Consider the following 17,485-nt stretch of genomic DNA (forward strand, 5'->3'; position numbering starts at 1 on the left):
CTTTTAAAATATGTATTCTGTCATCTGGGATATTAATTAACTTTATATCACCTGGCATGCTTGACTAACTTGCTAAACAGCAAAGAGCCCTATGGCATATTTTTATAACTTTCCTCTGGATGGACAATGATACATTCATTACAAAAAAACAATCTTTGGATTTTTTTTCCTAAATAACTCTGCGCCCTAATGAACGTACATCAAACACATTTATTGCCATCATTTCTAGCAGGATACAATGACTTTGCCCAGCGTATTACTAAAGCCAAGATATGGTCTTTCTCCTTGACCTCTACTGAGCTGCCGGTCTAATAATCTTGTCAAACGGAGAAATACATTATATAGATGTGCCCTTCATGAACCCGTGCTGGGTCCCAAGGATCACCGTGTCCTAAGAGCTCATGACCTCTCGCTAGTAATCCAGTCTTCAATTTTAATATCGCTTCTATTATGAACATCTTCCTTTTTTAGACACTGGATCGTCTGTGTGTGTGCATCTCCCCAGGACCTGTCTTATTCTCTAATTGCGTAGAACGCACCATCTGCGGTTGAATAACTATATACCAATGACCACGCATGTGGATGAGAGAAGGCAGTGTGTTGACTGGAACATCAGTTTCCCAAACAATAGTCCCAAATTATAGTCATTTCATAACATTTCTCATATTTGAGATGCAACTACCACTTTGAGGATCTTTGGCCTATTGTGTACCACCTGTTTGATTATTTACTTAATCTTTTTTTCTTTAAATGACTCTCTACTTAAATAAATGTATTATAAAAGGAAGCCCAGTACCATGTTCCACAAATAGAAGGTAACTCTAAAAATAAACAAAAGGAATACAAAAGGAATCTTATTAAATTCTGGTTGAAAACCCAAGTGTCCATGAAAAACACTGAGTCTTTGACTTGCTCTTTCCTCATTATAAATGGGGATTAGTAAATTTATGGGGCATTCATTGCCTTCAATGATTTTATTCAGAAAGAAGAAAGGCTAAAAATTAAGTATCCATTTCAAGAACTTCGAAAAAAAGGTAATGGGGATAAACTCAAAGAAAATAAGGTTGAGAGTAGATAACAGTAGAATTAATGAAATAGAAAACAAAGATACAATGGAAAAGTTAGTTCTTTAAAAAGACTAATAATATTGGCCAACTTGTGGCAAGACTGATAAAGATAAAAGCAAAGAAGAAAAAAAAATGTTGGAATGCATCAGAAATTTAAAAAATAAGAGATTTTTTCCCCCCCGGGTATGCGGGCCTCTCACTGATGTGGCCTCTCCCGTTGCGGAGCACAGGCTCCGGACGCGCCGGCTCAGCGGCCATGGCTCACGGGCCCAGCCGCTCCGCGGCATGTGGGATCTTCCCGGACCGGGGCACGAACCCGTGTCCCCTGCATCGGCAGGCAGATTCTCAACCACTGCGCCACCAGGGAAGCCCCGGGATTATTATTTTTTTTTAACGGCCACGCTGTGTGGCTTGTGGGATCTTATTTCCCCGACCAGGGATTGAACCCCAGCCCTGGCGGTGAAAGCGCCAAGTCCTAACCACAGGACCACCAGGGAATTCCCTAAAAAAAAAACTTTTAGGTAATGCATTTTCAAATTTTGAAAATGGACAAATTCTTAGAAAAATATAAAGTACCAAACTAATTCAAGAAATAAGTCAAGCCTCTTAAATAGTTTCAATCACTGATATTTAAAATCTCCCCTTGGGGAAAACATTAGATTAGATGGCTTTACTGGTAAAATGTACCAAATATTCAATAAACAAGCAACTCTAAAAGCTACAGATTCTACCAGAGAACATAAAAACAGACAATATGCCCAAATAATGTCATGAGACTGATAATATTCCCAAATCCAATTATCTAAACCAGACTGGGACAGTCTGAAAAAGGAGAATTACTGGCCAATCTTACTCATGAACATAGATGCAAAAATTCCAAATACGTATTATGAAGTTGAATGGAGCATGTGCAGTATAATAAAGATAATACTTTATGACCAAATTTATTGGACTTATCAGAGGATAAAACATAATATCCATTAATGAACCCCCCTCACAAAGAAAGGAAAGAAAACAAAAAACTTTTAGTAAATAGGAAGTAGATGGGAACTTCCTTAATGGGCAAACCTCACACTGGGCTATCTCCATTTCTAGCAAACATTTCACTGCAGGCACTGCCAGGACAAGACAAAAAAAAGAAAAAAATGAGAGGGGCAGGAGAAGGGGGGAGGAAGAGGGGACAAAACAATCACCATTCATAGATGGGACAGTCGAAAAGAATTTCAGACAAATTAACAGAATTAATGATAGAGTTTATCAAGATTCGGGATAAAGTTCAATTGAACTTCTACACACCAGCAAAAGTTTTTTTTAAAAAGGAAGTTTTTAAGACAACCATTTATAATAGCAAGAAAAAATAAGTTACCTTGGAATAATTATAACAAAAGAACTTGTATAAAAATTTTAGATAGAAAATCTATAAACTTGAGCAAAAGATACCCTTTTAAAAACGGAGGGATGTATATGATGGGCAGGAAGGCTCAATATCACTGAAATGTCCACTCTCCTCAGATTGATCTTTTAATTCAAAGGAATTCCAATCAAAATCACAACAACCATTTTTTTTTTTTTTAGATTCCATATATATGTGTTAGCATATGGTATTTGTTTTTCTCTTTCTGACTTACTTCACTCTGTATGACAGACTCTAGGTTCATCCACTAGGGAGGGTGGGAGGGAGACGCAAGAGGGAGGGGATATGGGGATATATGTATACGTATAGCTGATTCACTGTGTTATACAGCAGCAACTAACACAACAATGTAAAGCAATTACACTCCAATAAAGATGTTTAAAAAAAAAATCCCAATAACCTTTTAAAATTAAACTTGAAATTCTAAAAGTTTTATGGAAGAACAAGGGGATAAGAATAAAGAAAGACACTCCTTCAGAAGCACGAGCGGAAAGACTTGCTTTACTAAATAGCAAACTGTTATATAAAACAAGAATGAGTTGGTATGGCATTCACACAGGAACAATCAAACAGCAGAAAGCTTAGAAACAGATCCATGCATTAATGGAAACCTGATACATGACAGAGGTGTTTGTCAGTCCAGCGGGGAAAGCTGGACCATTCAAAAAAAATGTTACCCGGACAAGCGCTTATCCACCTGGAAACATAAATGTATCTGTACCTCACACTGCATACAAGTATCAATTCCAGATGATTAAGGGCATAAGTGAGAAAATCAAACCTTAAAGTTTCTGGAAAGAAATATAACCCAATATCATTATGACCTCAGGGTAGAGAAGAACTCCTTAAACAACAAATAGAAAGCCCTAACCGTGTAAGAAAAGATGGCTACATTCAAACCACATTAAAATTTAGAACTTCTGTTCACCTAAAGCAAGCTACATAAATCAGGAGAACATATTTGTCACACAGGCAATAAAAATAAAAAAAAAAACTTGAAAGTAAAAAAAGATACAACCTCAAAGAAAAGTGGGCCAAAGACTCCAATTTACATATACTCTTTCCTATGCATAGCATTTCCGTTTTAAAATGATAAAATTTAAATTTGTACTATATTGTGTCTTCTACATGGGATAATGTTGAAAGTGTTTATAACATGATGAAGAGTATATAATGACAGCTCTGTCTGAAGTAGTATCTTTACATCTTTCATTTATTATCATAATAGCTGTTCATTAAAAATGAGGTACAGATGGAATAACAGAGTCTACGTAATAACATTTTAAAAGAAGAGGAAAGGAAGGGAGGGGAGGCAAGGAGAGAAAAGGAATACGCAGACAGGGTGGCCCCTCACAGCGTGGCTTCATTTTTTGGTGCCTACTTGAGTAGCACCCACTCCTTCCCTAAATACCTCTCTGTTATCAGGGCATGGGTCCAGCCCCTTGTGAAACCTCCCTGAGAACTTATCCCCCAAGCATTCAAAGTATTCTTTGGGGTTCCCAAGATCCACTTGGTGCCAATAAATCCTTCTTCATTAGTATGAAATTCTGCACGTGGTATTTAAATAATAGTACTGTAGGGGAGCAAAATTTGCCATTGATCATACTAAGTGAAGTAAGTCAGAAGGAGAAAGACAAATACCACATGATATCACTTATATGTGGAATCTAAAATATGACACAAATGAACTTATGTAACAGACTCACAGACATAGAGAACAGACTTGTGGTTGACAAGGGGGAGGGGTGGGGAAGGGATGGATCTGGAGTTTGAGATTAGCAGATGCAAACTAGTATATATAGGATGGATAAACAAGGTCCTACTGTAGCGCACAGGGAACTATATTTAATATACTGTGATAAACCATAATGGAAAAGAATATATATGCATATGTATAACTGAATCACTTTGCTGTGTAGCAGAAATTAACACAACATTGTAAATCGACTATACTTCAATAAGATAATTTTTTTAAAAACAGGCTGATTGTTTAAGGCCCCAAAGACTCAGAGAGAACCTCTGACCTTCCTACGAACTGCCTAAAAGAACACAGAGCACGTGTTCCAGTAAGGGAATATCACCATACATAACTGTATTATGCACTAAGCCTGTCTGTCACCATTCCTCTCTGTCCCATTGTCTCTGCCTGGCCCAGCAAACGGTTGTTACCAAACTTTTGCTTTTCCATCTTCATGTCAATTGCCTTCCTCCACTTTCAAGTCCCAAACCCCTATTCCCAACCTCCTCTCATGTCTTTAGCTGAGGATGGTATTTAAGGTGAGGGCTTCGGCCACTTCGGCGAGTCACTCAGTTCCTGGGTCTCTCCATGTATACACGTTAATAAAATTTTGTCTGATTTTCTCATCTTAATCTGTCTCATGTCAATTTCATCCTTAAACCAGCCAGCAGAACTTAGAAGGGAAGAGGAAAATTTCTTCTTCCCCAGCAGTACCTTACCTGTGTGTAGTCCTTTACAATTACATGCATTGTTTCATGGGATCCTCAAGACAACTTTATAAAAGAGGTAGACCAGACAGCTTCCTCATTTTACAGGTTAAGAGTCCGAAGCTATAAGAGGTTAGAGGATGTGCCCACACCCTACAGGCACAGAGAAGGGGACAAGATGACAGAAGTCCTCAGGACCTGTCGGTGTTAGTTTACAGAGATGTTAGCTCTGCCGGCGGAGTGTGAGGGAGCGAGGCTGTGCACACGGTCGCAGAGCCTCCTAGGGCAGCAGGACGTGACAGAGCACCAGCAGACCTCTCGACCCCCCGTAAGGGATTTCAACACTAAACCAGGCTGCTTTCATATAATACTACTGAAATGTGTGGAGCGCATCGACATTCAGGAATCTAAAATATGACACAAATGAACTTATGTAACAGACTCACAGACATAGAGAACAGACTTGTGGTTGACAAGGGGGAGGGGTGGGGAAGGGATGGATCTGGAGTTTGAGATTAGCAGATGCAAACTAGTATATATAGGATGGATAAACAAGGTCCTACTGTAGCGCACAGGGAACTATATTTAATATACTGTGATAAACCATAATGGAAAAGAATATATATGCATATGTATAACTGAATCACTTTGCTGTGTAGCAGAAATTAACACAACATTGTAAATCGACTATACTTCAATAAGATAATTTTTTTAAAAACAGGCTGATTATGTTTAAGGCCCCAAAGACTCAGAGAGAACCTCTGACCTTCCTACGAACTGCCTAAAAGAACACAGAGCACGTGTTCCAGTAAGGGAATATCACCATACATAACTGTATTATGCACTAAGCCTGTCTGTCACCATTCCTCTCTGTCCCATTGTCTCTGCCTGGCCCAGCAAACGGTTGTTACCAAACTTTTGCTTTTCCATCTTCATGTCAATTGCCTTCCTCCACTTTCAAGTCCCAAACCCCTATTCCCAACCTCCTCTCATGTCTTTAGCTGAGGATGGTATTTAAGGTGAGGGCTTCGGCCACTTCGGCGAGTCACTCAGTTCCTGGGTCTCTCCATGTATACACGTTAATAAAATTTTGTCTGATTTTCTCATCTTAATCTGTCTCATGTCAATTTCATCCTTAAACCAGCCAGCAGAACTTAGAAGGGAAGAGGAAAATTTCTTCTTCCCCAGCAGTACCTTACCTGTGTGTAGTCCTTTACAATTACATGCATTGTTTCATGGGATCCTCAAGACAACTTTATAAAAGAGGTAGACCAGACAGCTTCCTCATTTTACAGGTTAAGAGTCCGAAGCTATAAGAGGTTAGAGGATGTGCCCACACCCTACAGGCACAGAGAAGGGGACAAGATGACAGAAGTCCTCAGGACCTGTCGGTGTTAGTTTACAGAGATGTTAGCTCTGCCGGCGGAGTGTGAGGGAGCGAGGCTGTGCACACGGTCGCAGAGCCTCCTAGGGCAGCAGGACGTGACAGAGCACCAGCAGACCTCTCGACCCCCCGTAAGGGATTTCAACACTAAACCAGGCTGCTTTCATATAATACTACTGAAATGTGTGGAGCGCATCGACATTCACAAATAATTATATATTGTTTATTATATATATAATAACCTTTATTATATATTGTTTTACTTATTCTCATGATTATATATTGTGATATATAGTTTTATTTATTATATATTGTTTATTATATTTATAATAAACAAGCCTTTATTATATATCGTTTTACTTATTCTCATGATTCCGTTGTACTAATTTAAGATCAAAATACGTAGACAGGGCTTCCCTGGTGGCGCAGCGGTTGAGAGTCCGCCTGCCGATGCAGGGGGCGCGGGTTCGTGCTCCGGTCCGGGAGGATCCCACGTGCCGCGGAAAGGCTGGGCCCGTGAGCCGTGGCCGCTGCGCCTGCGCGTCCGGAGCCTGCGCTCCGCCACGGGAGAGGCCACAGCGGTGAGAGGCCCGCGTACCGCAAAAAATATATATATATATATATGTAGACAAATATTAAAATGTCTTTCTTGATTCTCAGTACATGCTTTCACACACGTTTATTCAGTTCAACAAACATCCATTTCTTGGTGTGCTGTGGCCTTTCTACATATGCCGATATATGCACACATCTCTGCCTATAATTAAGCATATATTTAGTTCTATTTCAATTTTATTGTATTAAACTACAGAAATGTTTTGTTCCTTACTGATTATATGACCACCACTATATAGATTTTTATACTTATGTGTTTAATGCTTCTCTTGTGTATAAATCTTCATCTGATAATGTATCCATTTTTGAGTGCTTCAGTGTATCACACATTTACTTTTATAAATCCTTTACAATAACAATGCATGGAAGATAAAAGCTAGTAGTCTTTTTATGGCATCTAATATGATTGAACAGCAGTCTGACGCAATTTAAAAAAATAAGAAATGTGAACATTCAAACTATCCATACTGGTAAATTGACAATTCCTCAACAAGACAATCAAATTAATCAAGATATGATAAAACTGGGTCTTTTTTTTTTTTTACTTCTTTCATGATAATTTTGTGTTTACATATTTCATTAACACAGCCAAGAAAATGAGTATATCCTAAATTTCGTACCCAGTTGTACTGCTATTGATAGTAAAACTGTAATGAGGTATATGGTAAGGTTATCTTGTAGAGGTATGGTATCTTTAATTTGTTAAAGTGATTTCATAGATATTATCTTATTTCAGTCTCATAACAGCTTCGTGATTTGGTAGGAAATTATTAATTCCATTTGACAGATAAGGAAACTGGTGTCCAGAAAAGTCAAGCACCTTCTCATGCTGGGACTTAAACTAAGGTCTTTACTCCATCTCTTACCTTAATCCCGCTATTGAGTAGCTAACACAATACAGACACTCAAATATTATTTCCTTCTCTGCCCATATGGTCCCCAAAGGGGAAGGAAGCTGCTCCTGGTCATATCACTTTGGGGTAGAGTAATTCAATCGAGGCCACGACCCGGGAGTCACATAACCTCTCCGTGCCCAGCCTTCCTCACTGTGACACAGGACAGCTTGCCCCATCTACACACAGAGTCATCATAAACACCAGCCTGAACGGTGTCTAAAAGTACTTAATGGGGCTTCCCTGGTGGCGCAGTGGTTGAGAGTCCGCCTGCCGATGCAGGGGACACGGGTTCGCACCCCGGTCCGGGAGGATCCCACATGCCGCGGAGCGGCTGGGCCCGTGAGCCGTGGCCGCTGAGCCTGCGCGTCCGGAGCCTGTGCTCCGCAACGGGAGAGGCCACAGCAGGGAGAGGCCTGCGTACCGCAAAAAAAACAAAACAAAAAGTACTTAATGAATGGCAGGCCGGTCCTGCAAATATGGGATGCCAGTCCTTTTGCTCATGGACTATCCTCTAACCCACAAAGGGACAGGAAATGTTCATGCTCTTCTCGCCACAGATCCCTGTCCTTGTCTTACGCATCAGGGGCTAAACAGTCAGTGCCCTATAACGGCTATTAGGGAACAGGCCTGGCCGTCCACCCTGGCCAGCTGTGAAATCCCCGCGTTCGGCTTTGACTCCTGAAGCCACTGCCCACGGCGAATACAAGCACAGTGTGTTCCTCCAGTGATTTCTTCACCTTCCCAGCAAAAACACCCTATTGTGGGCTTCCCTCAGAACAGCCGGATTTGACACCATATATGACCTCATTTACGGAGCAGGAAAGAAACACGCTTGTTCCACTTACTCACTGGGGTGGATATTTCTTTTTCTTTTTTTTTTAACATCTTTATTGGAGTATAATTGCTTTACAATGGTGTGTCAGTTTCTGCTTTACAACAAAGTGAATCAGTTATACATATACATATGTCCCCATATCTCTTCCCTCTTGCGTCTCCCTCCCTCCCTCCCTATGAGTTGCTCTACTTGAAATGGAAACTGGCCGGATACCCAGGGCTTAACTCATGGCCATTGTGGCCAAGGGCCCTGTCTTAAGGAAGCAGGGACATCCAGGGTGCCCCTCCCCCATCACAGTTCACATCGACCCCTGAGATCTACCTGTCACGAAAGCTTCAGTTTCCCTAGAAGCAGTCTTTTCACCTATTTATAGCAAAGACTAGAGCCAGAGTTGCCTTCAGCCATCTCCTGCCAACAGGATACACATTCCTCTAAAGCTGGGAATTAAAAATCAACATTACTCTTCATCATGTTTGATTGGACATATTCACAGGCAGCTAAACCCTCTGTGATGTGCTGAAAATTCACCCTTGAAAGTCCCTGACGTTACAGAAACAAGGAACCAATACAGACAGACTCCAGGCCCACAGAAAGCCTCCACTGGAATTACCCTCAGAATAATGGTCTTGCTCTGCTTGCTGTCAGAACAAAACATGAGTCAGCACAGACTTGAAAATGGCATCTTTGCAAAACAGAGAAGTCAGATTAATTCACCCTATAAATCAATAGACCAAACTGTAAGGCAAAGCAAGAATTGCGGCTGTCATTAATAACAGAACTGTATGGGCACAATCTACTGTAGAAAAGGTCATGGTCACTATTAGCCTTATTTGACCTCAAGTAAACATCCCTGAAATGGAAGATTTACAGAAATGCACTTTACAGAGCCCAGAAGTGAAGTTAAAGGTAAGGGATACTTATCAATGTATTTAAAGTCTCGGGTATTTTTTTTTCAGTCATTAGCCGGGCCTCTGGGGAAAATGAAGGTGAGTGGTACATAATACGTTCTTCAGGACCAGAATTTTCTTAGGATAATCATTGAACTTAAACATTTAATAAACAAAAGTATCAATAAATAAAACCAGGGGAATGTTTGGCATGTTATGGAAAATTGATAAAGATTAGATATAACTTATATTTTAAGTTTAAAAACCTAACAAATTAATATCTTTACGCTCAAAGTAACTATTATTTAATTTATCAGTTAAGATTCTGTTTATATAAGGTTGCCAGACTTAGCAAATAAAAATATGCCCAGTTAAGTTTGAATTTCAAACAAATAACAAATAATTTTTTTAGGTTATGTTTATCTTATGCAATAGTTTCTGTAATTTATCTGGTAACCCTATTAGGACTTTTTTTAATGGTTAAATGTATCATTGCATTAAAAACAAGGAGAGGGGTGGGAGGAATTGGGAGATTGGGATTGACTTATATACACTACTATGTATAAAATAGATCACTAATGAGGACCTACTGCATAGCACAGGGAACTCTACTCAGTGCTCTGTGGTGACCTAAATAGGAAGGAAAACTGAAAAAGAGGGGATATATGTATATGATTCACTTTGCTGTACAGCAGAAACTAACACATACATACATCCCCGCATCTCCTATATGTTTTCTTTATTTAAAAAAAAAAAAAACAAGGAGAAAGACTAAACCTCTATTAATATGGGGAAATAGTGCACAAATTCCAGATGACGCAAAAATTCAAATACAAACTCCTCTCTAGCACTTAGTACTTTAATGAGATAAGGAGATCTATGAAGTTTAAATGATCACCCATAAAAATATTCAGGTAGCTTTGACTGACAAAATGTTGTCGTTTCAGAACATGTGAAAAGGATATGTGAACTGCAGAGCCCATATTTTCTTGACTAGAGGATAGACTCGTGGTCTCATCCAGAGCAGAATACTGAAAACGAATGCTTGTCTGGATGGCATGTTGCTGTAAGTGGACCATAGATTTCCCCTTACAAAACCGAGAAGCCCCATGGCATCCTGGGCTTCACAACACCACGACCTCTTAGTGCCCTGAGAGGGCACACAGGGTGCAGGGGTCACCGCTCAGGGCTGGCAATCTGAGCGCTCACTGATGTCCAGCAAGAAAAGCGAATTTAGATACCGCCCAGTCAACCCCCTCTTTCTACCAATAAGAAATGGTCGGGGCTCCACTCTCTTTTAATTTTACATTCTATAATCTGCAAAATGGGTTGCCTGTTTGACAAGGCTGTTGTGAAAATGAAGAGAGACAACATACGTGAAAGCGTGCTATTTGATCAATAATTGTGATAAACTGGAGTATACCAGGCCTTGAAGGAAATTTAAAGACTGTCTACACCATACCTCTTATCTCAGAGCTGAGGTTAACAGACTTTCCCATTAGCACAAAGAGAAGCCACAGCCAAGGCAGAGCCACGCCTCTGATTCCCAGGCCAGTGTTTCTTCTAACTTCCTTATGTCTCCTGGCACAATGGCGCCATCTTCGACTTAAATCTGACACTATGTGCTAAGCGCAGAGTTTAAGGAAAGCAAAGGTGGCCAGGAGAAAGGCACGCAAACTAGAAACTAAAACAGTAACGGGACTGGCAATATGAAAAGCAAGTTGCCACCCAGGTTGTCCAAGATCAGAACTGCCACGGGAATTGTTCCAATTTCAAATCGGCACCTTTCGCACCGCTCACTTGGACTCATGGCCGGACAGTCAATATCATCCTCAATTCTGCCATCATACAGGATTTGATGGGAGCCAGAAAAAGGAAATTGGCCTTTCCTCTTCCAGTAGAACATGCCTGCGGCAGCATGGAAATATCAGCATCACTTTTATAAGAGATCCTTAGCAAGTACTGAATATATTTTCTGTACTTAGAGCTGATGAAGAAGCACTTGGTCAAAAGATCATTTCAAAATTCATACCTTTAGGGAAATGGTATGAGAAACCTCTATTTTTTTTATTTTTTAAAATAAAAATTTATTAAAGAATTAATGACAAAACATAATAATAAGCATAAATAGTAAAACAACGAACATAGAATTACCGAGAACCCAGTCCCTGTATAACACTATGTACATTCTTACTGTTAAACATGGTCTTATCCAGTGTGAACAGCAATTTATGCTTTACTTATTTTTGCTTGTCAAAAAATGAAGAATTTTCTTCTTTGCTTAATGAATAAATCTTTTGTTACTTTACCTAGGCTCTCCATTTGGGAAAGAAAATCTTGAAAGTATGCTAATCGTAACTGAAATTGTATTATAATTGAAAGTCAGTTATGTTGTCATCAGCTTGCACTGTTCTGCTGGAAATAATTGTGAAAACCTGAGCTCCATCTTAGGATGATTATTTAGTCAACAAGGACTCTATTGCCATTTTTATCAAGGGGGTTTATTAATGTCTAGTCTTAAAAAAAGATAATTTAAAATTTTGACAACACTTTTTTTGGCTCCTATGTATCTATTCATTAAGGAATCATTCACCTAATGACATAAGCAAAATGCCTTTTCTTTCTCCTATCGAAATGCTTTCTATTTCTTCCATCCACCTGGCTCTGGGATGTCAGCAGTCACAGTGAATCAGTAGAAGAAAAGAAGACCGGGGCCCTTAAAAGAGGAAAAATAATCCACATTTCATTGTGCCCAAAGACAATTCAAATCACTAGATTTACAAGAATGTTTGAGAAACCTCTTTAGCCTGCTTCCTCACGGACGGGTGGATTGAATGAGAAAATGACAGAACACCCGTGAAGTAGCTACGTTTGTGCCAAGTACCGTGCTTGGTGCCTTCAGAGGCACTGGCTCATTTTAACCCTAGAAAATTGTGTGAACAACAATTGCCATCATCTCTGACACAGGAAGGAACTGAGGCTCGCAGAAGTTGAGTGGATTTTCAGGGGCTGCAGAGCTGAGATCTGAACCCCAGGCTTCTGAGAGCAAATCCAGTGTAAAGCAGCAATACACAAGATGCTACTGATGTAAGCCCAAAGTCTTAAAATAAGGCTGTCAATCAGGTTTTCCTTCCTACTATGTGAAGAATAGAAAACACCATATTAATCATGGAAAAGATCTTACAAACCAAGCCAGGAACAAGGAAAATATGGGAATATGGTTTGTTTGAAAGGGAGACCGAAGGAGCCTTGACCTCCACAGAAAAGGAGGCAATTGGCCAGCTGAAAAGCCAGGAAGGTAAAGAAAGGATGAAGAAGGGACGGGCCAAGGGAGGAAGGAGGAAAAGGAACTGGGTATCATTTGTCCATGATGTGAAGAAGACTGCAGCAAGATTAGGGAAAGACAGCTGGTTAATCATAAGTAAAACCACTGGGTTATGATAACCATGCATTAACCTAATATGTGTCTGGTTATGAAAGAATAACTTCCGAAAATAATGTGAGAGATTTGCTTTTCAAGTGACAAATAAAATGGGATTAAGTGTCAATCGCTTATCTGCAGTGGAGGAAAGGTAAGAGCTCCCCTCAGTATAACTTCAGGGCAGCTTTCCTCAGCTCCGGGGGCGTATGGGCTTGACCTGCATTCTGCCTTTTACTCAAATGAACAGGCTTTCCTCACACAGAAAGAACAAAACTTACACAAAAATTAAAGCCAAGCTATCTCGACATGTTAGAAGCAAACCCAACACTCTTCACCGAGATATCAACCTTGTTTTAAGAAAAAGAGTGAGAGATTTTCGTTGCTACTGATAAAACCGGGATACTCTAAGAATTTAATGATAACTTATTAAGATAAAATTTAATAACTAAGCAAAATGTTTTCAACTAAAAGCAGGATTTTCAGATATTACTACTTAAGATAACTGCAAAAACTGGCCTCGTTTACGAGCATGCTGTGTAAAGGAGGACAATTACTATAAATTAGACTAGAAGGCACTCGGGGAATCCCGCTTTATTATTCAATAGCACTCTGCGCTCCACACTCTGCATTACAGCAACAGACCCTTTGTGAGCAAACCCACAGGCCGGGGTGGGAATTAAAATGACAAAGCCGGGAGCTCTGAGCATCTCGGCCGCGGGCATCTGTCTAGCAAGGCTGCAGCCGGAGCCTCCCCCGCAAACCGCAGGCTGCGGCCCAAAGTGGGAATCGCCAAAAGAACCCCTAACTTACAGCAGCACAGAGCTTTAAAGAAGCGTCTCTGTCCTCTCACAAGGCCGTTTCCCAAGGCGACCGCAGGGCCCGGGCGCCCCGGTCCCAGCCCGGCTCTCAGAGGACCTGGTGACCCATCCCCCGCGGAGCCCGCATTCCCGTGGGCCCCGGCCCGCTCCCGTGACATCCGGCCGGCCCCTCGCATACTCACCGCTGGCTGCCAGCATCGCGTCCCCGGCCTTTGTGGTCCTTGTGTCCCATCAGCAGGTTCCAGCGTGACTGCCACCGCAGCCGCACTGGTCCAGGCCACCGGACGCCGTGCCGCAGTCAGCAGCTACCCGCCCACACCCCGCGCGCCTTTTTTTTTTTCTTTTTAAAGAGACAGGACCATCACCAACCTTCGGTTTCAATAATGCTGCAAAACGCGGCTTGGTCGCTCCAACTGGTGGTGGTACAGAGGACAGTAAGTGCATTATCTCTTCTGTTCAAATTACAAAGTTGCACTTAGGAGGAAGGCATGGCTGCCAGGAGATCATCTCTCTTGGACACTGGCATACCTAAGGCTGTGTGACCTTAGACAAGTCGGTTGTGGGTTCCATTTTCCCCATGGAAAACAAAGACTGTGACGGGCCATATCCAGTCTGGAAATCCTATAATCTACTAGAATTAAAGAGCAGCCACACACTTGCTGCTAGAACACGATAATACGCTGTGTTTGCCTTGCAGGTTCTAGCTCACAAGGAATTTTTTGTGTTTTATTTGGATTTGGGTAGGAGTTTCCGAAGGTTAAAAAGAGCATTCACTCAAAAGGCTCTGAAAACTGTGAAATGCTATCCAGCTGTCAAACGCTCTAAGTTTTCATTGTTACTGTCTATTTAATAATAAAACGATAGGAAAGATAGATCAGATAGTATCTATCTCCTTGCTTCCTACAAGAGGAGAATGTGAAATACCAGGGGAGTCTGTTTTCATAGACAGCCCTACCTCCCCTCCCGCTTCGGTGCAGTGTCTTCCTTCCAGGTTCCCGGTGGACGAGCCTGCTACACCAGTGTGGATCTGGACTGCAGGCTTATCTGGGAACGGCTGGAGCTTTGAAGCTCTGGCTTGCTTTACCTCTGAGGAGAATTCCTAACTCAGCTCAGCAAACTCCAGAACTCTCCCCTGGGGAGGCCAAGCAGGCCCCCAGTGTCAGAATCACTGCAGATTCAAAGCCACCTGCCTCTGCAGAATGGCCCTGTGCAGGCTGCACTCAGGACGCTAAACTGCCTGGTGTTTCCCTGGCATCTTAGCCTCACAGAGTTAGATGTATAAATATAATGTCCTAGGAGATGGTAAGGAAGTGTTTTGTTCTAGCAAAATCACTGTGTAACGACAGGTTTCCATCAGGGAGAAATCGTGCTGGGGAGCCCTTTTCCCTGATTCTCACATGATGCCAGTGTGGGTCCTTGGTGGCAGTTGGAGGCCAGCCTGTCCCCTCAGTTCTAACAGCACCATTTCGATGGTCCCCAGGTGAATGAAGCCCATTTCGACCGAGACGCGGGCTCCATAGGCCCTGGGAAAATCTGCAATTTCTTGTTCACCTAGCAGAGTTATCTGCTCGTAACTCTGAACTATTAGATAAGTTCTAAGTTTATGACTCCCCACTCCCCAACCTGCCAAGGAAAGTGGGTCCCTAAGAATATCCCGGGTAGGGGCTGTGGGGATGCAAGTAGCAGAAGCCCAGAGAAGAGCCTGGTCGTGCTGACCTAGCTAGAAAGTCCTCCAGGTGCCAGGAATCCAAGGAGAGGGAAAGCTGCGGGGTTGAGAGGACCCAAGAGAGCTGGAGGAGGGGTGGGGGAGGGGAGGGGAGATGAAATGTTTCTACCATGAGTGAAATTTGGGGGAGAGACGTAGAGAGTGAATTTCCAGGAAGCCGTGCTGCAGCTTGTGCGGTGTCATGCTGTCCTGTGTCCCCTCATCAGGAGCACACTCTAGTAAGATTGTTCCCATTTCTCCCTGGCACTCTGCAGCGGGTTTGGGATCCCTTCGAACCTGCCACAGTGCTGAGTCACGTCAGCCCGGGAGCAAGAAGACATTTGGGGAGGGATGCGGAGTCTGCCTCCGGGGTGGAGACCCCCTGGGTGAGGACTGCCGTGTGGCGTGGCCTCTTCCTCGGGGCCCCTGCCCCTAAGCGAGTGCCTCCGTGCCCTCTGACTTCTGTCCCTCCTTCTGGGTCAGTGATGCCATCACCCAGGTGCAGGCTTTCTCCACCCCCGGCCTACGTGCTCCAATTGCTTCTTCGGTATCTCTCTGATACATTCATCAAAATTGGCTCTTCAGGGACTTCCCCGGTGGCGCAGTGGTTAAGAATCCGCCTGCCAATATAGGGGACACGGGTTCGAGCCCTGTTCCGGGAGGATCCCACATGCTGCGGAGCAACTAAGCCCGTGCACCACAACTACTGAGCCCACGTGCCACAACTGCTGAAGCCCCCGTGCCTAGAGCCCGTGCCACACAACAAGAGAAGCCACCTCAACGAGAAGCCCGCGTGCCGCAACAAAGAGTAGCCCCCGCTCGCCGCATTTATATTTATGGTACTGGCACAAAAACAGAAATATAGATCAATGGAACAGGATAGAAAGCCCAGAAATAAACCCACGCACATACGGTCACCTTATCTTTGATAAAGGAGGCAAGAATATACAATGGAGAAAAGACAGCCTCTTCAATAAGTGGTGCTGGGAAAACTGGACAGGTACATGTAAAAGTATGATTAAACAAAATGACTATCTCTGGTAAATCTCTATACAAAATGTAATAGGACATACTAATGCATTGCAAGTATATTAATGCATTGCATTCTCTACGGTATATCACACAGGACTACATAAAGAATAATTTTTAGTCTCTACTCATAGAGAATTTTTGTTTAAGTGAGTAAGAAATATTTTTCTTCTTTACCACGCACTTGATGGCATGAAGTACTTGTCACACTCACAACCTCATTTGAGATGAGTGGTCATGGTCAGTTCCATACACCTAGGGTTTCATGTCTGTCACATGATTCTGTTGCTCTAATCACAGTTTTGGATGAGGAGTCTGGGACATTTTGAAAGGCTGGATCTGTGAGGTGTCACAGCATGAGAATATTGACCACTAGTATTCCTTCTTACTGGTTGGTGACTACTGATTCAACTGGGAATTTTTCCGGTAAAATTTTGACTATAAGAGCCATGGAAAAGCAGTAGAAAGTGTTGAAAGCAGCCATAAAAACACTGGAGAAGTGGAGAGAAAATTAGAATAAGAGAGAAGAAGAGATACAGAGACTGAGTCACATGTAGGAGAAGCCTATACACAATGGAATATTACTCAGCCATAAAAAGAAATGAAATTGAGTTATTTGTAGTGAGGTGGATGGGCCTAGAGTCTGTCCTACAGAGTGAAGTAAGTCAGAAAGGGAAAAACAAATACCATATGCTAACACATATATATGGAATCTAAGAAAAAAAGAAAAAAAAGGTCATGAAGAACCTAGGGGTAAGACGAGAATGGAGACACAGACCTACTAGAGAATGGACTTGAGGACACGGGGAGGGGTAAGGGTAAGCTGTGACGAAGTGAGAGAGTGGCATGGACATATATACCTTACCAAACATAGGGTGGATAGCGAGTGGGAAGCAGCCGCATAGCACAGGGAGATCAGCTGGGTGCTTTGTGACCACCTAGAGGGGTGGGAGGGAGGGAGACGCAAGA

At 42.2% G+C, this 17,485-nt stretch overlaps 1 protein-coding gene across 3 annotated transcripts in view; it reads right to left on the reverse strand.

The window, feature by feature from the left end:
- The window catches only part of SACS (sacsin molecular chaperone), a 76,975-nt gene extending 62,918 nt beyond the window's left edge, over positions 1–14,057 (reverse strand). For 2 of the 3 annotated variants that reach the window (XR_008619049.1, XM_024125911.3), the window contains exon 1: positions 13,965–14,057. The gene's annotated coding sequence lies outside the window, so the exon portion shown is untranslated. Of the gene's footprint in view, positions 1–13,774; positions 13,889–13,964 lie in introns of those variants that run through there. The other variant, XM_028497412.2, reaches the window with a different exon arrangement.
- Between the last annotated feature and the right edge of the window lie 3,428 nt (positions 14,058–17,485).

The sequence above is a fragment of the Physeter macrocephalus genome, chromosome 13, assembly GCF_002837175.3.
Source record: "Physeter macrocephalus isolate SW-GA chromosome 13, ASM283717v5, whole genome shotgun sequence".
NCBI classification, from domain to species: domain Eukaryota; kingdom Metazoa; phylum Chordata; class Mammalia; order Artiodactyla; family Physeteridae; genus Physeter; species Physeter macrocephalus.